This window comes from Balaenoptera acutorostrata, chromosome 21 (genome assembly GCF_949987535.1).
Source record: "Balaenoptera acutorostrata chromosome 21, mBalAcu1.1, whole genome shotgun sequence".
In the NCBI taxonomy this organism is placed as follows: domain Eukaryota; kingdom Metazoa; phylum Chordata; class Mammalia; order Artiodactyla; family Balaenopteridae; genus Balaenoptera; species Balaenoptera acutorostrata.
In genome coordinates, this window is record NC_080084.1 from 13,933,485 (window position 1) to 13,959,949 (window position 26,465).

Sequence of the window (26,465 nt, forward strand, 5' to 3'; positions counted from 1 at the left end):
TAACAAAAGCACTTCCCACATAAGGTTGCTGTAGGGGATAAATAAGATAAATGTACTCAGAAGAATATCTGGCATTAAGTGGATGCTCGATAAATGTCAGCTATTATTACCAGGTCCTTTTGAAATGCAAACAAAAGTATAAGGTAAGAAGTAATCGAAGACTATAAAACACAAGAAAAAGTTTATCTGTCAATTCTACCTCAATAAAACTGGGGGGAAAAACCTACTACCACCACCAGTAGCAACAAAAAGCTATAAAAAAAAATAACAGCTATTGAAAGAAATTCATGGAATCATAAAGCTATGATATAAGTCTACATTACATCATTCTGTTACCTCAATGTCAAGTTTAGTTTAGTAAGTGATTACTAGTATGGCAAACTGGCTAAATTTAAGTCCTACATCAAAACCTTTTGATAAGTAGATATAATTTCTGAAGTCATTCAAATAAAATTTATTCAATGAATTTTGAAGGTAATTCAAAATATATTGACTAAATATGTATTTGTATTAGTATCAAATAGAAATATCTTTCCATCTAAATTCCAATTCCTCTAGAAGTATCTCCACTCTCTATCCTCCCTCATAACGCAGTGCTTTCTCTCCCACTTCTTACTTCTCCTTATTCCAGAATTATGAGGAAGGCCAGCTGAGGAGCTAAGAACCTGTGGCATGGAATGACTGCTGCTCATGTCGCTGCCACCCACTTGGCGTGTGCTGGGCAGTGAAGAAAGCATCACAATGTCCAGCACAAGACAGGAGCTTCTACCCTACTCCCACCCTACTGGTCCTGGCTTCATCCATTAAATCTGGCTTCCCAGAGGCCATAACATCACAGCACCCTCAGGCTGTGCTCTCCATCCAAGGTCACAGCTCCCTGCTCCTAACCTAATGCTCCCCAATTACTTCTCATCCGCTCTGAAATTCTTTTAAAGCACACCTTTGCCTGTACAGAGCCTGTTTCATGTTTGTAGAATCTTGCCTCATTTAAGGGTCCTTACTGTTCTGATTAATGAGTACATTGGACTGACTCAGACATAAGCCATACAACTCCACTGACAAACACTAGTTTGGACACACTTGGGAAAGGTTCTTAGAGCCAATTAATCTAAGAGGATTAAAATAATCTAACTATGGTTGCTCCTTTCACACTAAGTATGAAATACCTGTGCATAATCAGGGCTGTGAAACAGATCAGAAGTGTCTGGGATGATCTGAGAAAATAATAAGAAAAAGTGTAATACTTCTGTAGTGTTAAAGAAAGAAGAGGCCTTCTGTGGTATTTCAGAGCTATAAGCAGCTCCTACCCCCTCATAATATACATGTTTCTCAGGAGTCTCTATGTCCCACAGAATTATGTGTGTGTGTGTGTGTGTGTGTGTGTGTGTGCGTGTGCACGTGCGTGTGTGTGTCTTGATGAGAAACGAATGCTGAGGTAGGGTCATATAAGTTTGCCTACTGATGTATTTGTCGACACAAGTCTGTTGTATGTCTTTTCATAATTGTTTGAACACATATGTCTCATTGCTCTGTGAACTGGAACAGTTTCCACCTTATCTAGTCTAGAGGGTAGAAATCTCAGTCCATAATTCAAAAATTAAAAACAAATATACTCTCATTTTCTCAAAGTTGATTTTAAATCCATCATCTCTGGGACTGGTGAGAAAATTAACCTCAGTCTTCTCAGGATCCTCTACCCAGGGATATTTTTTTCCAGGGTACTGGGTGGATGGAACAGGAGCAGAGCGGAGGAGAGCCCTTGGTCCTGGGGTCATCCATCCTCCTTGAGTGCCAAGAAGAGACCATGTCTCGGCTTGCGTGGCCCTTAGGGTATGGTGGCCCTTGATGCTTTTGGGTAAAAACTTGAAGCTTTGTTGTGTCTACGGATGAAGCCATCCGCCTCAACAGAAACACAGCCATCTTTTTCTGGGGTCGCTCTTCCTGCACCTGTGTGCCTCCACACCCCCTCCCCCTCCCCCCTTCCTGCCAAGGTGAAGGTCCCTATTAATTAGGACCTTAGAAACTTGGGTGCCTTGCTGTTTTCTTAGCAGCGTCACCCAAGAAGTGGAGGACAGATTTTTCATTTCCTCTCCCCAGGTACCTGTAAACATTTCTCTTTTTTTCCCTTTCCCTTCATCTTATTAGAATCTCTTTTTTTAAAGGTCTATGATAGTCATGTTCTTTCACCTGTTTGGGCCAGGACAGTTTTTCCCGGCAATTAGGAATCTTCTCTCGCTTCTGGGACCAAGCTTGAGTGGAAAGTTAAACCAAAAATAGAATCTCGCAGGCCATGCTGCATTCCTTCCCTCCAGCAATAAGTTCAGGGTCTGAATGAAAGGAAAGTAAAAGGATCAACGCAGATAAAAATGTTAATCTCTAAAGATATTAACTCTCCCTACCCATAGACACATATCAACCTGCCAAGACTTCCTAAATAGTAATGACTTGCTAAGAAGACGGGCAGTAGAATGGTTCAAGGCAAGTGTATAGATGCATTTCCAGGACCCTCAAACATATCCAAAATGAGACTCAAAAGCTCATCTGCTCAATGAAACTTCCCTGTCTTCTCTTTTCTCTATTTCCATTAATAGAATCATCACACAATCAATCTACCAAGCTAAAAATGCTGGGGTCACCTTCAACTCTCTCTCCTCTCCCTTAATCTCTTATATCCCTCAAACACCAAATCATCTCCAATTTAATTTGGTTGTGGCTTCCAAAGTCTTCTCACTCTATTCTGCTGCCACTGCTTTAATCCAGGCATCTCTGTTTTAAAGTCTTTAGTATTTTTTAGATTAAAAAGTAATATCTGAATAATAGAAAAAATTCAAACTATTAACAAGCATAAAAAATAGATGGTGAAAGTCTCTCAATAATTCTATGTATCAGAATGACAACTGCTTCTATTCTGGTGTATACATTTTCCATATTTACATAGCCGAATAGAAAAGTTTGTTTTCACAAATATAAGTTCATATTATATACATTGTTTTTTAACTTTAAAAAACCTCTTATACTGTGGACATTTTTTCAGAGTAGGTTATATATCTCTAAAATTATTTTTAAAGGTTGAAAAGTATTATTTTGTTCAGCTATATCATAGTTTAATCAATCTCTGCATGGACATACTTGTTGCTACCGCATTGAACGTGATTCTACATATATCTTCGAACCCTTGGGCAAAGATTTCCAAAGGATTATTAAATACTAGCAAATTACCTTCCAAAAATGTTGTGTATTCCCACTGCAAGTGTATTACTCTTTGACTGGACTATTGCAACATAATCTTAACTGTTTTCTTTGCCAACAAATACTCCCCACTCTGGTTTATCATTTTCACAGCCACCAAGAACAAAGTAGATCAGAACTTTTCCCAAATTAAATGCCTCTGTCAGATCTCTGTAGTCAACAAAATGCAACTAACATTCCAATGGTGTTCGCAGACTGGCCTCAATCTACCATTTTAGTCCGTAAGTCTGGAAGTGCACCCTACCTTTCTTGATGCTTCTGGTTTGGCATCCTACAGAAAATAATGAAGCAGAAGGACCATGCTGATCTTCATATTAGAAGAGAAACTATCGGTCTAGTATAACTGAGATGAGTTGCACTAAAGGAGCCAAGTTCACCCTGAAAAGGATCAGAATAGAGATACCTTGTTTTATTGTGCTTTGCTTTATTGCACTTCGCAGATACTGAATTTTTTTTTTTTTTAACAAATTGAAGGTTTGTGGCAACTGTGCACGAAGCAAGTCTATTGGTGCCATTTTCCCAACAGCATTTGCTCACTTTGTGTCTCTCTGTCACATTTTGGTAATTCTCAGTGCTTCCAACTTTCATTGTTAATTGTATTTGCTATGGTGATCTGTGATCAGTGGTCTTTGATGTTACTGTTGTGATTGTTTTGGCATTTTTTAGCAATAACATATTTTTAAATGAAGGTAGGTATTTTTTTTTTTGGCATAATGCTACTGCACACTTAATAGACTGCAGTATAGTGTAAACTTAACTTTTACGTGCACTTGGAAACCAAAAACTTTGTGTGACTAGCTTTATGGTGATAGGTCTGGAACTGAACCCACAATATCTCCAAGGTATGCCCATATGCCACCCCAAAATATGCCGATTTGACATAAGGATTCTTTTCAGCTGAGCATAATTGGGAATCAACAGATGTGGGAAGAATCCTCTGCCCTCCCCTTATCTACCTGAAAGTAGGGTGTAAGTTTCCCTTTGAGGAAGGTGCTTCCTATCACCAAACCCCACTGCCCTTATACCAGAAAGAAAAAGTGACTCTTATCATCAATGATGGAGAGCCAATACCAAGATGAGCTTGCATAAATGGATATTACCCAAAATAGCCCTTATCTTCTGTTAGTTTCCCCCATATGTTACCCAGCCACTTCCCCATGATTTATCATCCCTTGCGGTCCAAATGCTCTCTCCTTTGTTAAGAAGGGTCTATAAGCACCAAGTCTAACCACTTTTTTGAGTTTTTCTTTTCTGTGAACTCCTATGCACATAAATATTAATAAAAGCTGTGTGCCTTTTCTCCTGTTAATCTCTTTTGTTATTTTAATATGCAGGCCCCCATAAACTGAAACTAAGAGGGTAGAGGAAAATTTTTCTCCTCTCCAACTGCCCTTTGCATGATCCTCCATCCCCGGATTAATAATGTGCATCTATTAGTTCGCTGGTCAGCTGTGTGTATAGCTTGTGATGTGAACCAGGGCTTGATGTGAATCAAGGTCAACTGTTTTTTACTAGAAGCTGCCTGGACTTGGATCTTTATGGTCTCCAAACCTTCAGAACACTAGTAGCAATATGGTAACCAATAGTTAAGAAACCATAATCACATTCAATTTTAATTCTCCAATATTTTAATGTTATTTTAGATTTTAGATATTTCTGTTAAATTCCTTATGATAAGACTCACAAATCAATTAGAAATATTAAAAATCATATCTGGGTTTCTGGTTGTGAAAACATGGCATTTGAAGCACAAGACATGGAACCAAGATTCCATTCTTAATTCTGACTCAATAGCTGTGTGATTCTGGGAAACTTCCTAAAAGTCTCTGAACTTATTTCTTTTGCATAAACAGGGAATAAGAATTTGTATCTGCTTTACCTATGTTACAAAATTACAGTGAGGATCAAATGAGATGTCAGCATGTATTACTAGTCAAGTACTACATAGTACTTAGTTTTTAGCATGGAGAGGAAAGATTCTAGGCTTGCTGATTCTTTCCCAAGCTTATTGAATTTAACTTGAGAATTAAAATAATAATAATAATAATGCAAGTGCGTCCTAATATGCATGATCAAACAGAAAAATAGACTGAGAAGAATTCAAATGAGGGACAAACCCTAGTTGAGCCCATGTACTTTGGTCAACCACCTCGCCACATACACATCCTTTCTAATCTTAGATGAAAATCTCCTCAGCAATTTCTAAAGTGTTCAAGGTGGGCTATCTATGGTGGGCTAATCATATAAAAGTCAGCCCAGACAGAATAACAAAGCAGTTGCTTTTCTAACATCTTGTACTTTGCTAAGGGAAGAGCTGGAACAATAGGAACCTGTTAAGAAATTTGACATTGTGTCTGGGGATTTTTGCTAAAATCTTCAGGGCTTTTGTGACAAAGCTAAACAACTGTAGTGGAGGATTTCATTCCCCTATTACCTAGGACTATTTGTCCAGCTTAATATCATATATTTTTCTAAAACTCCTGGAGGAATCTTTTAAAATTGTTATAAAGCTACTGCATTCAGCCAGACCACTGCAGAGAGGTGATTCTGTTCAGAAATAACTGGCCAGATGCCGATCACCAAAAAGTCTTATTTGACAGGTCAAAGAAAGTAATCTGAGAAAAGGATAGATGGGCCCTGGCCCGTGAAGGTGCCTTTTCCCTGTGCTGCTGTGAAGATACAGAACCCCTTGTCACTATCAGCTATAATTATCAGTATTACCCACTGACTCGGTTTCAGTGTTGAAGCGAAGAACCAAAGGGAAACAAATCAGAACCACAGAAGCAATGGGAAATTTTGCATTTTCTTCTGCACTGTTTCTTATCTTTGACTTTGTCTAGGTTTGCAACTCCTAAGGAGTATTTTACATATCTGCAAACCATTCCCCTGGCTAAGAACTATGTATATGCAGGACCGGAAGTACATACTTTGTAATTTTACACATATTATATTTGAAGGTTTGGAAACAGGAAGTATACAAAATTTACCACGAAGGACAACGAGACTTGAGGTACAGGCACATAGAAGAGCTAAAGAATTATACAAAAATTGCCCAGGGTAAAAAAAACAGGCTGAGTAAACCAGGATACTGGTTTTTCTAAGCTCTTATTTTCAACAAATTCTGTATTTTTCTAGTTTTATTTTTATTTTATTTTTTGTTGTTTGTCTCCATTTTAGCTTTGATACATGGCCACTAAAACAAATTCTTTTTTGTCAATTGAGTGATTTGGGCTTTATATCATGGCTGATTGCTATATAATCGACCAAGTGAACAGAGTAACTCCTGATCTCCTCCCGCACAGAGATGTACTTCTTTTTGTCCAGTTCATCTAGACAGGATTTTTAAAATATTAACAAATGTATCACTTTGGCTCTGTTTTGAGACACAATTCTGTTCTGAGGTACAATTATATTATGAAGTTTAAAGGGAAGGTTAAAATAGAATGTATAATATGAAAAATTATTGTGAATGTGAATTTGAATACATATGGAAGAAATACACCAAAATAGTAAAAATATTAAGAATGATCTTCTTTAGGGGGAGCAATTACGGGTTCACGATAGTCCCTGGTACCTTCAAAATGATCTGTAATAACATATATGACTTTTATCATCAGAAAAAGAGATTAATTTTACAAGGGAAGCTTGTAAATAAGCTTTTTTAAAGGGTAGGAACCCCTTTTATTCTTCTTTGAATTCTTCACAGTGCATTTAATTGAAAAGTGTTTTATTATTGTAAAAGCCACTTGATTACAACACGGCATCTGCCACAAACAAGCAATTAAAAAAATTATTACAAAGTGAGGTGACTGCTTATCAACAACCAAAAAAAAAATCGTCTCTGCATTTCCCCTTTCATTATTCTATCATTTCCTTGCAAACACCTTTAAAAGTTCTTTTAATACAATGATGGATTTTACAACCATAGAATCTCAGGATGAGAAGGGACCTTCAAGACTATCTATTCCAACATCACCTGGAATTATCCAACTGAAAATGGAACTCCTCCAACAGTGGGGATTTCATTCTCTTTCCAGTGAGTTCATCCTTGTATCTTCAGCAAGGTTAACAGCAAAACTGGCTGATCTACTTGTATTTATTAAACAATTATTTTCCCCACAGAGAATAAAGATGTCTGAAATGGATTTTAGTTTTTTAGTAACAATTTACTCCACTAGTTTATACCAAACTAGCTGAGGAATGCCAAGTACCACATGGAAGATTGCAATTTCGAATGAAGCATTTACAAGGATGTAATTGTGTCTCTTTGAAATGCATGACCCTTCTATTCCACTTGCTTTTTCAACCAGTGTCTCAGAAGATGTAATCCCCCATTCCAAAGTCACAAAATCACTTCTCTTATTAAACTTAAGCAAAGAAGAAATAACTCAGCCATAAGTATAAAAGGTAGCTGCTCTTGGCCGGTCCTTCAGAGTTCATTATTTTCTGAGATGGGAAATGGGAGTCAGAGGGAGCATTGCCCAGTGAGTGGTCTGTTAAGCAGAGCTAATCCAGATCCTGTTTTCACTTCTCTGTGGGTCTCAGGACCTTTCATGGAGCGTCTTAGTTCAGCTATTCTAATGGGTTGAGAGTCACTAGTCTGATGTCTTACGAGAGTTTTAGAGCATGATTAACAAGAAAAGAGGCTCTGGCTCACAGTAAAAATCTGAAGCTTCCCCACCCCTGCAGATACCTAATTTAACACACAGAAGGACTCTTAATTACCTCCATTTGGGTAGAGGTAATGTTGCCACTGGAAATCACTTGTGGCAGAGTTTGTTTTTAAATGAAACAGCAAGCAGAGGTCTCTGGGATCTACCTTGGATGGAAAAGCTCTGTTTTAATGAGAACTCTGTCTCCACCTTACTATTACTACTCTTTTTTGTTGTTAATGCTACCATATGTTTTGAGAAACACTTCCAACCCTTCTTGTTAACATTGTTGGCTAAAAATCCAGTGAACTTAAACCCTCTAACACCCCTCCTGTCTCCTGACCTCACACGCTCAAAAACTTGTTTAATGAAAACTTGTTTCATGTAACAACTGCCTAGACCGGGACAAACAGCTGTAAGAAACTAGGACCGTGAGAGTACAAAGCATCCTAAAGGTTGCAAATAAATGAAAATACAGGGGTGAATCCACATGTGAGAACATGGGGACAGAAAGCAAGATCCATTTAAAGTATTTCTTGGTTTCATGCCCTTTCTTTTCACCATAGAAGTCCACATATTTTAGAGTTTATTTTCTTCAAAAATAAAAGATTTGCCCTGAGATCTTTGAGGATGTTTGTCCATAGTGAAAGATCAATCAAGCCTTTGGTGTGTTTCATGGGCCAAGCTAAGTGCTACAACTCAGCTCTGGGGTGTGTTGGTGGAGATTTTGTACGTGGATGTGTGCTTTCTCATAAAAAAAAAAAAAGAAAGAAAGAAAGAAAAAGTATAAAACGAAAAGTAGTAGCAAAGGACCTACTGTATAGCATAGGGAACTCTACTCAATATTCTGTAATAACCTATATGGGCAAAGAATCTGAAAAAGAATGGTCATATATATATATAATATATATATATTATAATATATATATATTATATATAATATATATATAACTGATTCACTTTGCTGTACACCTGAAACTAACACAGCATTGTAAGTCAACTACACTCCAATAAAAATTAAAAAAAAAAAAAGAGTAGAAGCAAAATTCTAAGAGTATTGGTGGATGGGAAGAAAGTGAATGCAAGGCTGCAAAATCAAATGTCACACAGGTCAACTGGAAGTAAGTCTATCAGGAACTCACCGTCTTAATCCAATGCTTGGCCGAGTAATTGACTTCCATATAACTCAATTCCACAGGGATCTGTTGGACATTCTAGCATGTGCTCAACACTGGGCTAGGCCCTGATGAATCATAGAGACAATCTGGTCCCCCAGACTGTTTGGGGAGAAAATTGCTTTTTTATGTCCTGACTCAGGTTTTTATGTCTCAGCTGGATAAATTTCTCTGGTGGGTAAAATAAGTACGGGGATGACAAACCAAAATGTAGATGTATGCCTAAAAAATAATATTATATCTTGATTCTTCTTGGTTATAAAGCACATTTGACTTGACACTTCTAATCTAGAACTGAGTCCATTTTTCCAGCTTTTCAAGAAAATAAGCTGTGGTGAAAGTTTTATAGCATATGAGAGAGAATGCCACTTCATCCTGATCCCAGATAATCAGAAGCAAAAACAGTCCCTGTGTGTATCCGTGTGACCTCATAAACCCCAGAGGACATGGCTCAAGTCCAGGAAGGTGTTATCCATAGACCAGGTATGTTATGGTGGATCTTGCATTGTGCAAGCGGGCATTCTGGACTGATTTCCATGAACATCATATTATTCCCTGAGACATTCTTGGAGTCAGTCGAGACAGCCTTTCTCTCCAGCAGCTGTGCAGATGGCCAGGGCCTGGGGAATCCAGTCTAAACCAGACTGCCTGGGGAGCCCATCTCTAGCACATGGTATGTATCCAATAATACGGGGTTGATTGAACTGAAGGGAAGAAAAGCTTCTATTTTGTTTGCACAGAAGAATATTCTGCTCCTATCTTCTTGGCCTCAAAAGCAAATTCATCTGCTTGTTCCTTAGTCTCCTATTATGATAATTAAGGAGTAAAACATCTTCTTCTACATGATAGGAGTGATTAGGAAATTTATTTAAATGGTGATTTTTTTACTAGCATACCAGGATAATAGATTCAAACACTATCTCCTTGAATATATTATATCCTCTTTGTGCAATAATAAAATAAGACTGATTTTCTTGCAAATTGGTTCCTTATGATTAGTTCCAAAGGTACTAATCTGAAAGAAACAAAGAGAAATTTCAAAGTAACCAAAATTATTGTGTTGGCATCAAATAACTGATCATAACTGGTGGCCTGTATGGGTCAGACTCTATGCTAAGTATTTTAGGGATTTTTTTTCTCCTTATCTTCCCAAGATCTCTGTTGTTACCCCTACTGTAGAAATCACTTAGGAACTATAGTAACTAAGATTAAACAATGCCTCCCTGAGCATGAAGAAGAAACAAACTTAGTCCCCGCAGAAAATTTGTAAACATTCATCCTTGATTTGTATTCTTCTGATACCATCCGCACAGGCATAACAAGAAGTGCCAAGTATATAAAATGGAAGACTGGGGACAGTAGGGTGAAGTCACAACAGCGGTGTTGAATGGTGACGGGCAGGTGGAGATCAGCACGAGATGGGCAAGCACTCCTCCCTCAGGACAGAATGCCTGAGGTTGATGTTCTTTCCTTTCCATACTTGGCTTCTCTTTTTGGACGAGGGGAATAAAACAAGGAGATGAGTGGTCAGTTTTGGTAAATAAATGATACAATTAAACAAACCTTGTAAGCCAAAGGAGTGTTAAAATATCTCAAGGCAAACGGTTTCGGTCTCTGGCGGTTCTTCAGGGGCTCGTAGGTTTCCTTGGGATACGACATCCTAATCTTTCTCTGTGTGGCCATGAGTGTAAGGAGTGATGTTTCTGCTCTGAATTTAATACAAATGATCCCAACAGGATGCTTCACACCTAGCAGGGACTGAGAGAACATTGATCAACGATTGCCTACTTCACGAACCACAAAGGCCGCCTCAAGAAGGGTCCTTCAAGTCATCACGCCCTAGTACCTGCTCTTCCCTTGGAGCAGCAATTCTCAAACTTGAGTGCACAGCAGAATCACCCGGAAGGCTTGTTAAAAAAAACAAGCTGGCCCACACCCCCCAGCTTCTGATTCAGTAGGCCTGTGGCGGGGCCTCAAGAATTTGCATTTTTAACAAGTTCCCCAGGTGATACTGAAAACTGCTGGCCCCGGGTCTACACGTTGAGAACGCTCCCCAGAGGCACATACAATTTAAATGTATTTAGAACATCCAAAGTCACAACTTAACAAAGAAGAATCAAGGGAGGCAGAGAAGTCTTTCAATCGGGCTCCAAATACAGTTTTTTTGGAAGAGTCTTGAAACATTAATCTTTTAAATATTAAAGTGGTGGCGATGACAACATTTTGGATGAGCCAAAGGTTGGCTGTAGTTTCCACTGACATAATATTTGCCAACTATTGTTAAATGAAAGGCTTTTACTGACATTTGGAGAACTCTTCTGAGCTATTAATTTAAATATTTACCTTCCATTAGTTACTATCTTTGATTATCTGCAGCCTTAGGATCAACAGTCTTGGTCCCTCCCCAGGAGGAAGGCTGGAACGCCCCTTAAAAAGAGTCTACCTGTGATCCCGGCCCTGGGCTGGTGCCTGCCATTACTTTCAACGTTGAAGTGTCATTGTCACCCAGGTGCTACAGATTTCTGTGCCATCTGAGGCTCCGCCCCTCCACCCATTTTCTTTCCATACCTGCCTCCTTCCATAGATCATAGTTAAGAGAGCGTTACCGAAAAACTCATGGGACCTTTCGGCCATTTCCCTGGGGTGCTCCCCAAAGGGTCAGAGGTATTGTGATCTGTCTCTTCAATGGCCTCTCATTTGCTCCTGCATTTCATTTCCTATGTTATGATTACAGTTCCAGGAGAAAGATTACTTTCACATTCCCAGCCTTCCATGAATTCCCCTGATTTTGCTTTGGCAATGTACTTGCTCAAGCAGGACTTCTAGGCAATAGACACTGCTACAGATTTTGTCGTGAAATTGAATTCTTTATTCTTCAGTAATGTTCATAGGGGGTGTTGAAATAAATGAAATCCAAATTAATCACACTGTATGTTCTGACACAGGACTTTAAAAAATAGGGCAAAATATATCTTCCAAGGATCACAGAGTTTCGCGATACTGAAACATGAAACAGGAGAGCTTGAATTTTAAAAATCGTCCCTCTGTTATCTCGTTTCCACCTTCCTTCAATTATAAGAGTGAAAAGTAAGATGAAAGCAATGAAATCAGAGTGGCTGATTGAAACTGTTCATCCTAAAATATTTGGGGGAAATAATAGAAGACTCCATCAGCCCTACTAGAAATGGGGTCTGGGATTAAAACAAAAAAATCAGGACACAATAGAGAGGAAAGTGCTGCAAGTTAATTAGCCAGCAGGATACTTTTCATTTGGGGGTAGACTGTGGTGCTGTAAGAAACCATGGGTCTCTAGAAAGATGCCCTCTAATGGGGCCCAACAATTAGAATCATGAGCCGCTTTTGTAGCCTGTTACACAACCTCATGCCTTTAAAATAGATCTGTCAGGAATGACTGAAGGCGGCATGCAATTGACCTCCCTCTACAACCATCTGCTGAGTATTCTTAGTTCTGACTCCAGTTGAAAGGGATCCGTAACGAGCTTCCTGAGTAGACCTCCCCCAATCCTTTAAAAATCCTTTAGACTCTAGTGTTTAGAGAAATGCTTCTGATCCACAGAAACGAGACTGTGCTCCTCGACAGATGCTGCATGCCTGGCTTTTCAGGGTTCAGTGGCACCAAATGCTCCACAGGAGAGTCTGGACTCCAGGGGACAGGACTAGAGGCGGGGGGGATCCAAGGATGAAATGGTACACATTTCATTTGTTCGGGGATTTCTAAGCCCTCATTTGGCTCTTATCTCTGGAATGGCAGACCACAAAGACATCCACTAAGACTCCTAGAATCAAATACTTAACTTGGGAAGGGAAATTAGGGGATTGGATGGGACCAGAAGAAATCAAGCCCTGCCTTACAGCAAGTACAAAACAATACCAGTCTCCAAAAATCTGTCTTTTCAGATCAGCTTCTCTCTCAGCTAAACATCAGAAGTCAAAAGAGTAAAAGTTACATTCTGTGTCCCTGGCACCCTGGTAGAGTGGAAACTGAGCTATAGGCTGGGTTAAAGTTGCCCCTTCAGTCTCACCTTGTCCATGCCTTCAGTGGCAGATCTGAGGCAGTATCACAACTTTCAGTCAAAGCTGATTTTTACTCCTTTTTTTTTCCAAGTTAAAAAAAAAGTATAATCCAATAGCTGGCTGGGGACATACACATAATGTCCTACATGTTATTACTGGCAAGAGTAGAAACTCCAAAATTTAAAAGATGAGATTTTGCTTTGCCTGTTATGTTCATTTGACAAAAACGTACTCTAAATGTTTTTAATAAAAAATGACTTTTTCATTCACTCCAAATTTTTTAGTCATTTCTTCATGAATGCATATCAGGCACCTGCTATCTACTAGATCTAGAAAGGAAAGGAGGTCTAGCGTTGTTAAATTTTGGCAATTTGGTAGCCTCTTGAGGAAATTATGGTGCCTTAAAAAAAACTGCTTTTACAGTTTGAGGCTAAAGGCAAAGGTGGCAAAGGGTAAAAATGAAAGATTTCTGAAAATGAGAAAAATTAGAATATTTCCTATTATGTTTTAGCACACCAGAAAAAGGCAAATAAGCAATATGGATGGACCTAGAGATGATCATACTAAGTGAAGTAAGTCAGACAGAGAAAGACAAATATCATATGATATCACTTCTGTGTGGAATCTAAAAAAGTGACACAAATGAACTTATTTACAAAACAGAAACAGACTCACAGACATAGTAAACAAACTTATGGGTACCAAAGGGGAAGGGGGGACATAAATTAGGAGCTTGGGATTAACAGATACACACTACTATGTATAAAATAGATAAACAACAAGGACCTACTGTATGTATATATATATATATATATATATATATATATATATATAACTGAATCACTTTGCTGTACACCTGAAACATTGTAAATCAACTATACTTCAATTAAAAATATTCTATATCCAAAAATAAAGACAAATGGCAGTTCCTAAGTCTCTAGCAGGGCAAAGACAAAACAATATAAGGCACAGGTATGCTATGATGAGGCATATATAAATATAAATATAAATATAAATAAACATATATATATAGAGAGAGAGAGAGAAAGAGAGAGAGAGAGCATAGATTCTATCTCACACTGCCTGCCTGCTGGGTAAGAAACTTGGATTTCAAATAGTCACCTTGACCTTAAAACTGAACTCATCATGTTGTCACCAAACCCATTTTAACTTCCCTATTTTCATTAATGTTATCAGTGATCTGCTCTTGAAACCTCTGTCAATATTGACTCTCTTCTCTCTTGTTTTCTCCAGGTAAGTCTGTCCCTAAATTGTGCTAATTCCAAATGTATTTTGCCACTGTCTATTTCTTCTCCTGCCCAATGACAGCAACACATTGCGGATGGTTAATACTTCCCACCTGGGCATGGTAGTAGCCCAACATAGTTTCTTCACTCCATTTTTTCTCATTCCCACTGTGTATTTCACAGAAGCCAGGTAGTCCCCTTGGGACACCGTTTGTGTTCTATTTACCACCTGAATCAAATCCTCAAATGGCTTCTCTTGAAGCTCTGTGGTTCTGCCCAAGCTTTCTTATGGTCAGTGGACATTTGAGGCAGTGACAAAGATAGTGAAAGGGATGAAGTTGTTTCTGGAGGTCCCTTCCTACCTGTTTCTCCCCTTCTCAGCAGTGAAAGGAAATTGATGGGACAGCAGTAGCCCTACCTGAGAAAGAGAGGCCAAACCTTCAGTCCTTCCTGCCCGCACGTAAGTGGGGACACAAAAAAGACTAAACAGAGTCCCTGCTCCTGCCTTCAAAGAGCTCAACATAAGATCGTTATAAGGTGGGCGATGGAGAGAAGGACATTCTAGGAAAGGGTTATAAGGTGGAGGATGGGAGTCTAAGACATAAGCACCTGTGGCATGAGAGACGTGTGGATGAGTAACGAGACTGAACTACAAGAACTGGAAGATCTGGGAGAAAATGCTCTCTTTACCCTTTCACCAGTCAACACACACACGCACACACGCACACACACACGCGTATTCTTATACAGTTACAGGCTCCCTTAGATCAGGCTCCCTTAGATCATGCTAACTCAGTGTCATCCAAACACGAATTGAGTGTGTATCATATGTGACGTAGGAAACTGTGGGAAGACACTTGGACAGCCTAACATCCTCTCCCCATGGATCAAAGACTTCTCTCAAATTAGTCATTTTGCACTTTGGTGTAAATGAGTTTTAAAGCCAGGGTTGTTCCCTAACACCAACTCGGCTTAGAGAACTCCTGATTGAGAAGGGGAATGTCTCTGGGGCTTTAGCTCAGCCCATTTGTCTGCAGGTTATTCTGCCCAGCTCTTCTCTCCCTCTTCCCACACCGTTCCCCCGTCCTGACTCAACACTCCAGAGAAGCTTGGAGTCTTGAGTGGGAACTTGAGCCCACTGGGCTTATTCCTTTTCCCTGCTCTACACATTTCCTCCTGTGGACCAGCTCCTCACGTACGGAAGACGAAGGGAGTGGGCTTATTCAGAGCAACCCCCAGCACTGGAGCCATCCCTTCCTAATCACACCAGAACAATGGAGGAGATCAGGTCAGGCTGATTCAAGGAAGCAGGGCCATCAGGGCACAGAGGTCTCAGCAGAGATCTGCTCTGGAGGACACACAAGGGTTTGATTTTTAGCACATATCAATGATGTGTGAAGAGTAAACTGAAACGTTGATACTATTTACAGATACTAGAGAATAAAGAGAAAGAAAGCAAACGCAGTGTTTAGTTGGCTCTAGAAAGGCAGTGCCAATTACCATCATTTTTCAGATCCATTTATGTATACCTACATACCTATATGTATCTATGTGTGGGGATATAGAAGAGGAGACAGAATAAATTGCTGCTTTCAGGGAGCTCATTCTGTGCTTGTAGAGACCAAGTGTAATGCAGTGCTCACACCTGCTCACACCTGCTCTCACCTGCCCACAAGAGCCAACTGTGCGAGTCTCTTTCCAACTCCCTGCTCAGTGACATCACTTTGGTAGTTTCAACTGACCATGATAAGCGTATTTATATAAATTAAGATTTTTTTTTTCTGGAGAGCTGGTTACCAGCACACCACTGATTAGGCAAATCATTATATGGTAAGTTAATTTTGTTGAGTTTTATCGGATTACAGGTGCTTAATTCTGCTCACAGTTATACACAATTGTCTTCTGTCACTCATAAAGCACCATTATTTGTTTGTCTTCAAAGGAAGAGAGGGGTAGACAATTGTCTTATAGAAGAAAAAAGAAACTTGTTGTCTTAGTGTTCAGGGCTAATAGTGTGATCCCCATGAATCTCACTCTCGCAGGAACTTCCAGGCCCCGTTAAGAGGTCTTTTTACTGCAGCCCCCAGACCAGCCAGGCATTTCTCCATCCCTGTGTTCCCACCTAGACCAACACCTGTCACTTGAAAAACTGTGGTGCCTCCCCCCTCCCTATCCTAAGAACCCATACGTCAAGGCAACCGGAAGTTCCAGCTCCTTCGCCAGACACTGTTCTAAGCACCTTCTTAACTTATTTAATCCTTACAGCAACTATGCCAGACTACTATCAGCTCTGTTAGAGATGAAAAGTTAAAGCAGGGAAAGGTTAAGTAACTTGCTTGAGGTCATGTAGCTCCTTGCGGTAGAGCTGAGCTTTGAGTCCATGCAGCGTGACTCCAGGCTCCAGACATTTGACCACTGTGCAATCTCAACAAGAACCAGGGCTCAGTGTACCATCTAGAGACCATGATAATGGTTCACTTTTTTGACATCACACTTGTTTTCTTGATCACTCGTTTGATACGTGCTACCTAATGGCAGCTCCAGCTATATTGCCTTGTGTTCTTACTAATTGTTTCTGCCATCTCACTTGGTCACCTCAAAGGCTGGGACTGTGTGTTCTGCTTCTTCCATATATATCCTCCATATACTGGGTACCTAATGAGCATCTGTTCAATGATTCAGATAGTGAGCTCCTTAAATTCCTTCTCAGCCTTTTGCATCTCCTCCCTAAACTCAGCAGAATGACCTTACGTTAGACAGATCCTTATGTGTCCTTGACTGACCTCAAAGAAGATATATATAAAGTCAGATTTTCTTTACCAGAAAACAAATAATAATTAGGAAAAAAATTATATAAAGAACTGAAAGGTCAATGACCCTCTAGACCTTCAAGTGTGCTACTCATCTGCATCAAGCCCCTTTGCGCTACTCTCTCCTTTCCTTTGAATTTGATAAATAAATTGGGCTCAGTCTATTGAGTTTAATGAATTCATTTCCCCCATGAGTTACAGGGACAGGGAATCTGACCGAGATTCCCTGGGACCCTGCGAGGATCTATCCCTTAATTTTATTTTCTCTGAAATTACGTTTTATATGAATTAGGTGTAGATTTACACTTCATTTCAGTACCCTAGAGCAGGTGGGCACAGCTCCTTCTTAGTAAACAGATGCCATCATGAGAAGTCTCCCCAGTAGAACTCAGTACAACAGTTTTCAGGGAGCTGAAATAACAGGTCTGAACAGATAGCACTGGAAATAATTTCCATATTCAATTATAGTCTTTGCTGAGGTAAATACACACACCCCAAAAGAGGTAGTTTCAGTTGTGGGCATCAGATGAAACCTAAAGTATATTGAGCATTACTGATTTCCTTTAACTTGAATTCAGGAAGAATTTGGATTATTTTAAGGCCAAAGGACAACTTGGATGGTCCAACCCTTGGCGTTCAATTACCTTCTGCTTTGCCTGTATTCAGCCATCAACCACTAATGTGGTTTATACACCTGTCTTCTATACCTGTACATAATCTACTTCCATTCTCATGTCATCGCTGATGGTTGATGATTGTTACTCTGTGCTTTACTGCACTTACAGTGCCGTTTGATTTTAGGATACAATGATCTCGTTGACACTTTGAAAAGTGTATTTGGTTTGTTTGCTCTCCATTAATGGCATCAAATAAATAACTAAATAAAACCTAAAAAATAGCCGACATGACCTCTTAACATAAGCATGTCCTACGTAGTAATTTTTATGGCATTATATTGGTGTCCTAAAACATTCTGAATGCAGCATGGATCTTAAAGCAATAACTGAACACAGTTAACTCGGTGCAAAAGGCCTTGGCCTGCAGAGAATGCTCCTGCTGAGAGCCACCTAAAAGGGCCCCCAGGCTGCAAAAAGGCTTCCACATAGAAGATGCCCACTGGGCAAATACCTCCTTGCCTCAGGGCTAATCCCAGCCAGGCAGCTCATAAACACCATTAGTAAAGCCTACTGCTGAGTTATTATGTGGCAGAAGGATGCTTGAAGCGGCTGGTTGGTATTGTTGTTTTATTTCTCCTTTGCCTGGGTCAAAGTGGCAACATTCACTTGAAAAGATCAGGCAATTTCAACTTCTTGATTGCTGCAGAGAAAGAGCAGTATATACAGATTTATTATCGGTTGTGTTTTTCCAAATCTCCAATGTGTCTCTTGTATATGGACTGTGTCATTGGTAAAGATAACTCAGCAAGCTAAGCAAAAAGGAAGACAGTGGAATTAAGTTACCTCTAGTAGCATCTTTTCCAAGATTCAAACCAATAGCCAAACTGAGACATTTGATTCACTAAACTATACAGGCAGTTAAACTGTATTTTGTGAGAGACCAAAGAACACACGTAATTATTATGGGGAGGAGACACTAAATTAATATTTCTTACCACTTAGCCCTACTTTTTGGATTTAGCTTTTTTTTTTTTTAACATCCTTTCTTCCTCTACCACCATCCCACCTTACCTATTCTTAAAAGTCATTAAAAGTTGATATTTTGAAATGGCAGTTGAGAGAGGTAGGTGGCAAAAACTAGGCAGTTTATTTTAAAATATATTTCATGTTTTTTAACGGCATGATGGGTATACTCTTGAAACAAGACACCCTATCACAATGTCTTACTCGTTACCATACCCTTCTATCACCTGAGTCGTGACATTAATAGATGAAGATTGAAACAGAACACTGAAGGCATGAGTTTCCGTTTTGTTTTATTTCTCAGGCAAGAAAAAGTTTCTGAGGAAGTGACACAATAATTTCCAAATTGTCTCATTCACTGGGGCTCATTGGTGTTGATGACGCTAAACCACTCCTGCTGAACCACAGTTTGAGCTGTATTCTTTACGGGGTCGGATGGGATGAACTCTCAGTGGTGGGTGCTGACCTCTGATTCACGCCATCTTGCAGCCGGCTTTCCGGAATGAGAGCATCCTTGAGGGCTTTGTTCTTTCCCTGTGTAGACCTTGAAAAGCTGAGGAAACTTCCTAGAGGGCTGGGTCCCAGTGAGCCGATGGGACTTGTTGCTAGAATGAATATTTAACTTGATTGGCTTTCTGCTTCCATAATCATCAATCCTCCCCCTGGAATTGTATTCACATTTTATGAACTCTCTGTCTCTTCGGCTCCTTTGATCTACAGACATTGTCTTGCAGTTGGGCATTTGCTGGCCTCCCAACTCATCAGCCACTGAGTCCATCTAAATAATGTGCTACATAAGAACTTAGTGTTTCCCCAATAACAAAAGATAGATCTGAATGCTTCAGTGCACCATGAAAGGCTGTTGAAACCATCAATCTTGCCGGCTCTCGTAGAGGTCACGTGACGGCAGGGCCAGCTGGCCAATCAATTAACCACGAAATTCAGTTTGGAGCTTAAGAAAAGCTGTCCTGTGTTATTCTTTCCAGCAACATAATTGTCAATATTTACAGCAGGTCTTAGATAAGGAATGAAGGAAATGAGGGGAGTTACTATCAAGAGCAGAAAATGCTCTAAGCATTGGTGATTCTCATGTGTTACCAAAAGGAGTCAGTCCTACAGAACATAGAGTTTCTTGAATCAAAGTGAACATGGAAATGTCTTATCAACCTTCTGGAAATGAAATTGCATGGTGCCCACCCATAAAAGTTTATGCTTGTCTTTCTCCACTGTCATCATGGTTGATTTCATTTAAGTCAGAAAGAAACTTCCTGTTTAACCTTCCTGAATGAAACTTTTCTATAATTGTATAGGATCAATTGTATCCTTAATGCCTGTGAGCACATAAAGGAGAAAAATAAATTAATTAACTGATAGCTTGTGAAAGGAGATAGTATCAGCAGGGGAGGACCCCTGCAGAGTGAATTGTCTCTTTCACATACGACCTTCTGCTCTACCTATTAGATCTAACCCTAGGATTCTATACATACCTTGCCCTTATTCTTCAGGGAATTGGTCCTTCTTTTCCTCCATTTGTCCTCGATCATACAGATATAGATATCTTCTCTAACAGACTTTCCCTTTTTCACAGTTTCTGTCACATACGTTTTTTTTAAATTTTTTTTAATTAAAAAAGTTTTTTTAATTTTTTGGCCGTGCCACGCGGCTTGTGGGATCTTAGTTCCCCAACCAGGGATTGAACCCAGGCCCCGACGGTGAAAGCGCCAAGTCCTAACCACTGGACTACCAGGGAATTCCCTGTCACATATGTTTTTAGGTCAGTTTCCATTTCCCTCACATCCACTCACTCAGACACTTAATACTCTTTCCACCCTGCAGGATTTTGATGCTACCTGTTTAATTTTTACTACTCCTCAATGAGATAGACATATTTGGCCTCATTTTTTAGAATAGAAATAAAAACTCAGTGTGCTGAATTAACTGAGACAAACCACTTAAAGTGCCTAACTCAATGCCTGATCTATAAGGGTCAGTAAGTGTTCTGTGATATTAATGACTATTATTTTCAAATAATTTAATTTGCCTAAGGTCACGTCACTTGTGAGTGACAGAGCCAAAATTTGAATGTAGATTTATTTAACAGCTAAGCTTCATATTTTTGCCCCTCTACCCAACTTCTTAAGTTAGAAGTGTATCTATTCTTAAGACAGGACTGATCTCAAAGTGAAAAGATGGAAGGAGAGTATCAGAAGGGACTTTCTAAGGAAGGGCTCAAGCAGTGGTACCCAGGGGCCTTTGAAATGATGGAAGGAGGCAGGGCAGAAGCTGCTGACTCTTGGAGCTTTTTGACAAGGTGGTGAGTAAGGTCTAGGAAGCAGGCAGGGAAAATTAGTTCCAAAATCTTAAAGATGATGGATTTCTAGGGGAAGAAACATTCTTATCTATAAGTCTTCTTGTCACTAATACTCTATAATAGTAGAGAGTGATTCTATGTGCTTTGCGTGAAGAAACCAATAATCGTCACAAAAATCAACTGAGACCACATCAGTAGAGCACCAGGTATCATGCCTGTCCCATCACACCTGTTCCATAACATATAACTGCAGCCATAGAAACAGGAATAACACTGAGAGCAGTTCCTGGGCAGAACCGGAAGTGGGATCATCAGCATCCTATAGGGAGGGGGATACTTTTGGGGGAATCTTTGCGCCTATAGAATAGAAACCTCACAGGAGAGAGTGTGAAGCTGAGATTCCTGGAATATGTCTTCAAATATAATCAGTCTTCTCAACTTCCAGAAAAATTCTTCTTACCATAGTCATTCCTCAATCCAGAGATTCCAAGGAGTTCCCAGAATGCTTTGAGACATGGGCAACATTGTTAGAATAATTGTATGATACTCAAGATAACTAGGCTACATGAAATTTTAATTTCACTTTATTCTTTTATTTACAAGGATGGGAGAATATGTCTGTGTTCATTAAAACATTTGGGTGCTGTCCTCTGTCACAAATGTGCAGGAATATATTACCATAAATACATTTGGTAAGTGAGTAAGAAAAATATTAAATGAAAAGGCATCTCAATAGGATTGTGTGCGGGGGTCAGGATGCCAAGAGAGAACATGTAAGGAGGGGAGGTCAGGATGCTGTAAGCCTGAGGCAACCATACAAAAATGGACCAGGTTTCTCAGTGGTCAGCTACATGGAGGTTGAGGGGTTGAGCGAATCGGGTTGGTCTAGAATCTGGGACCGAACTAGAAAAGGAAAGACGGAGCATTACATTAAATAGTATGTTACAGTGGAAAGAGCCCTGATTACGACTTTGGAGTTCTAGTCTAAGATGTGGGATTACTTATCTCTTTTAAAGGAAAAGGATGACCTTTTGCTTCCAGGGTTTTAGCATCCTCATCTATAAAAGGAAGGGCTAACAAACATAGAAAACAAGTTCAAGGTTACCAAAGGGGAAGTGGGGGGAGGGATAAATTGGGCGTACGGGATTAACAGATGCACACTACCATATATAAAATAGATAAACAACAAGGATTTATTATAGCACGGGGAACTATATTCAATATCTTGTAATAAACTGTAATGGAAAAGAATCTGAAAAAGAATATATAGATATATATAGATAGATAGATAGATTTACACACACACACACAACTGAATCACTTTGCTGTACACCTGAAACATTGTAAATCAACTATACTTCAATAAAAAAATAAATTAAATTAAATAAAATGAAGGGGCTAGATTAGATGTCACTTAGTAAATAGACTATCTCTGAAGACCATTCCAGTTCTAAATCCCCTCACTGTGCATTAAGGTAAATCAAATTCAGTGAGTATCCTGTATGCAGAAAATACTCTTTTTTCAAATAATGATAGTATTATTCAGGCAGCTGGGTAGTAGCACACATTCATCCAGCCTCTTCTCTGTACTAGTATTCATATGTACAGATGTTATCTTTAATCCATTTAGCAACTCGATTTGAAAGAAGAGGCTCAGGTATTTTATAACTTAAGGTCAAAGTGGATTCAAACTCATCTTTAAAGACTTCATTCTTTCTACTTCACCCTGTAGCCTAAACGCCTTCATCCATTTGTTATTAATAAACTTGGATCTTTCAAATAGCAGAAAGTCAAAATGAAGAGAGGGGACATTATCAGAAATCCAAGGAGAAATTGAGCCGTAACAGAATTGTCAGGGGAGGTTCATTAAATAAATAAGGACATAGCCTTCGATCCTCACCAGATGGCTCCCACCCCCTCCCATTCAGCTCAGCATTTCTTTACAGTGTTATTGGGGTGGGGGGGGGGCCGGGAAGGGGAGGACCGAAACGAAACAAACAACAAAAATACTACTAAGATGCATATTGCAAAGTACAAAACATACCTACAGATATTCCATTTGAGCCTACAGAGTAGGTATTATTACCCCATCCTAAAGGTGAAGGGACCTAGAATCAGAAAAGTCAAGACTTACTCAAGGTCACAGAAATAGGACTTCAAAGAACAGTATCTTCCAACCATTCTGATGTCCTTTATACTATTTCAGCAACAGAAAACTGTGCATTTAAAAAAGATGAATGTGTACTAAATATATTTCATTAAGGATTGGTATGAGGGGAACTAAAGGACCTTCCTCAGGGTCAGGAAATCTGGAAGTAACCTCCTATTCCTCGCTCGCTGCACCACAATTTATCCCTTGATAGGTCATGTGGAAATTACCAGGGGCTTTTTAAAGCAGTGGAGGTATCTGAAGGCAAACCGCCCAGGCAAGTTCAGCCGTGCGCCCATAAGGGGAGAGACTGAGTACTCCGCTCCTTCTTTCCCCTGTTGAAATACAGGGAGTGCTGACCGTCCACAGGTGTTCGTGGACACTTACTACCAATTTACCCCCGTTCTCATTGCTGTCTTTCCTTCCATATCTAGTCTCCAACTGTTTTGAGCATCAGCCCTAAAGTGGGCTAGAGAAGAGACAAATAACTGTCTAGAAGTTAGAATTACAACTTCAATAACCTTTTTTTTTTTTTTTTTTTTTTTACCTTATTTGGGGTTTTTGGAGCTAAGAAGGTAAGTTGACTCAAGAAAAGACTTTAAGGAACAAAATCTTTTTTGTTCTTTGATTTTAAAATATTATTATAAACATTAAATATTTAACAGGGGTAGTTTCTAAGTAGAGAATCTTGTCTTATGATTTTTTTCATTAAGAAAAATACGTATAAGCCTTTGTTTCCAAATGTTTTTGTTTGTTTGTTTCTTACTAAATCCAAGTAGGCTCTACGTGGATCATCCATTGTATGTAAAATAACCACTTCTAAATGAAATCTAGAAAGAAGGGTACTTCTCACTGGCTTGGTATCATGATTGATGGTGATTGATCTATAACCACAACCCTCTTATCAGAAAAGTCGATTCAAAACAATCCACCAAAAATGTAAATGTGATAAATTACAAAATGTAGGGAAAAACACAGACCCACTTGGATCCGAGGAAAAGTGATTAGAAAATGGATTTTCTTAAATAAAAGAAAGCAGACGGTCAGGTCAGTGTGTCCTTCCATCTACTAAGCCACAGAGATAAAGAATCCAATTGATGCTGAAAAAGATAACTGGATAGAAACAAAGATAAGTCCATCGATCTGAGTCAAATGAACCAGAATTAGTGCTTGCATGGAAATTGACAAGTCCTGAAGGGAACTAGCTGCTTGTATGTATATAGACATAAATAGCTCCCAGTTTTGGTGAATTCTGTAAAGAAGATCCAGTGAGAGCAGGGAGATACTTGAGTTGCAAAAGGGTCCTAAAAGATTAACAGCAATTAAAAAAAAAAAAAAAGATTAGCAGCAACATGGTGAAAAGTTACATAGTGCATCAATAAACAAAGCAAGAATTCTAAAATAATTAAAACTATACTTTGTCTCTTTAAGATCCTGCTTATTAAAAATCAACAGACCCACTCCCAGTTACCACAGCTGGTAGATCTTTCCAAAGGGTGGTGAGAACTATTTTTAGATAGGTAGACAGAGCAAACAGCTAGACTCTGACATGGCTATAAAGAAGAAAACAGAATGTAAATGGACTAAAGGTCACGTGGCAAAGGAGGCAATTCTGTTTTGCGGTCTACATGTTGGAGCCAAGAGTAAGTTTCTGAAAGAATTTCACTGCTGAAAACTAAAGCTCAAATCTGTATATATGGAGATGGTAACTAGTGACAGCTCAGAGACAGCAGCATGAATAGAATAATAGATGGAGAACAGAAAAATTATTTTTCTGATGTGACTGCAAGTGGCTGGAAAAGTACATAAAAAGAACTTTCCCTAGAATGAATGAATGACTATATATGTGTGTGTGTGTGTGTGTGTGTGTGTACACACACACACACACACACACATATATATATACATATTTTTTAAGGAAGTAAGAGAGATTTAAGTTATTCAGAAAAATGCTAACAGCAGCTGTGAAAAGTTAAGCTAACCTGGATACTCAGGGCAAAATCGTAGGAAGGTTAATTTCTGGGTGATGAAACATTGAGAATGCAGCTATAAGTTAAGGGGGTTCAAGTAACTGTTTGCAGGGATTTTTTTTAAGTCGGAGTCAAGATTTGGGGCCTGGAAGTATAGACTGAAAGGGTTTTCTCAAGAACCAACTAAAAGAATTAACGACAGCTGACCTCAGGTTACAAACAGACAAAAGCGAGGAAGAAGAACAAGATTTATCCCTTAAATGGAGGCAAAGCTGCACTCTCTAATTATCTTGTGTCCCTGTAACTTTCTGTCTCTAAGAGTGAGCGTCCCCCCACCGGCCCCGTTGCAGGCAGGTCATTTCTCGTGCTCTAACGGTTGGCTAAGTGTGATGCAACCCACGAGACAATAAAGAGAAAAAGGACCAAGGGATTAGGAGGCAATCCCCAGAGCATGACATACTATTTAATGGGTTGTGTTTATTGCTTGCTTGTAGGTGGACGCCGACGACACAACTTCCTGGAGGAGGCTTCTGTGCTGGGTCCAGATGTTTATCACTGGGATTGTCAAAGTACCTAAGAGGTACTGTGCATTAGACTGTTTCAAGCAGAGAAGGGAGATGGTCAGCAGTCCTGAAAGGCTGCCCTCTATGAAGAGCTGGGGTGGGGGAAGCCAGACCATAAAATCTTGGGGCCCCTTTCCAATGCCATTGACCTTTCACACCACACTGTTTCTGGCTTCCATAACCCTCTAACTGTATCTTTCCTGTGGCCCTTACTCACTTGTGACTTTATCATTATTCGTACAGAGTGTGTAGTTCTCCCCTACACTGTGTACTCTTTAATGGAAGGATCTAGATTTGGCTTATCTTCATATCCACCTTAGCACAATACATGGCCCCTATTGGGAACTCCACGAATGCTTTTTCAATGAATAAATGATTTCTATGAATTGAGCTCTTTGAAAAAAGTTCTCACTCAAGGGAAGAAAGAGTCTTCTGCAGCGGCTGTGTGTTGGACTTGAGTATGCACTGGATTTTGCTCAGCATCTATTGTAGGGTTCAGTCAAGGACAAACGATAAGAGACGCACACTAGCAGATTCAGGGCAACAACTCTGGTCTACAGCACACGTGATTTGAGCTCTAGGACTAAGAAGGAGGCTGTAAAAGAGGACACGTTTTCTTCCTAATCCTTTTGCCAAATAGCTGTTGAAATTCCAAGCAAACACC

General features: G+C 39.4%; 1 protein-coding gene across 1 annotated transcript in view; it reads right to left on the reverse strand.

Annotated features, from left to right (window-relative positions):
• NRG1 (neuregulin 1) overlaps window positions 1-26,465 on the reverse strand; it is a 1,026,134-nt gene that overhangs the window by 244,097 nt on the left and 755,572 nt on the right. The gene's annotated exons all lie outside the window — the stretch shown is intronic.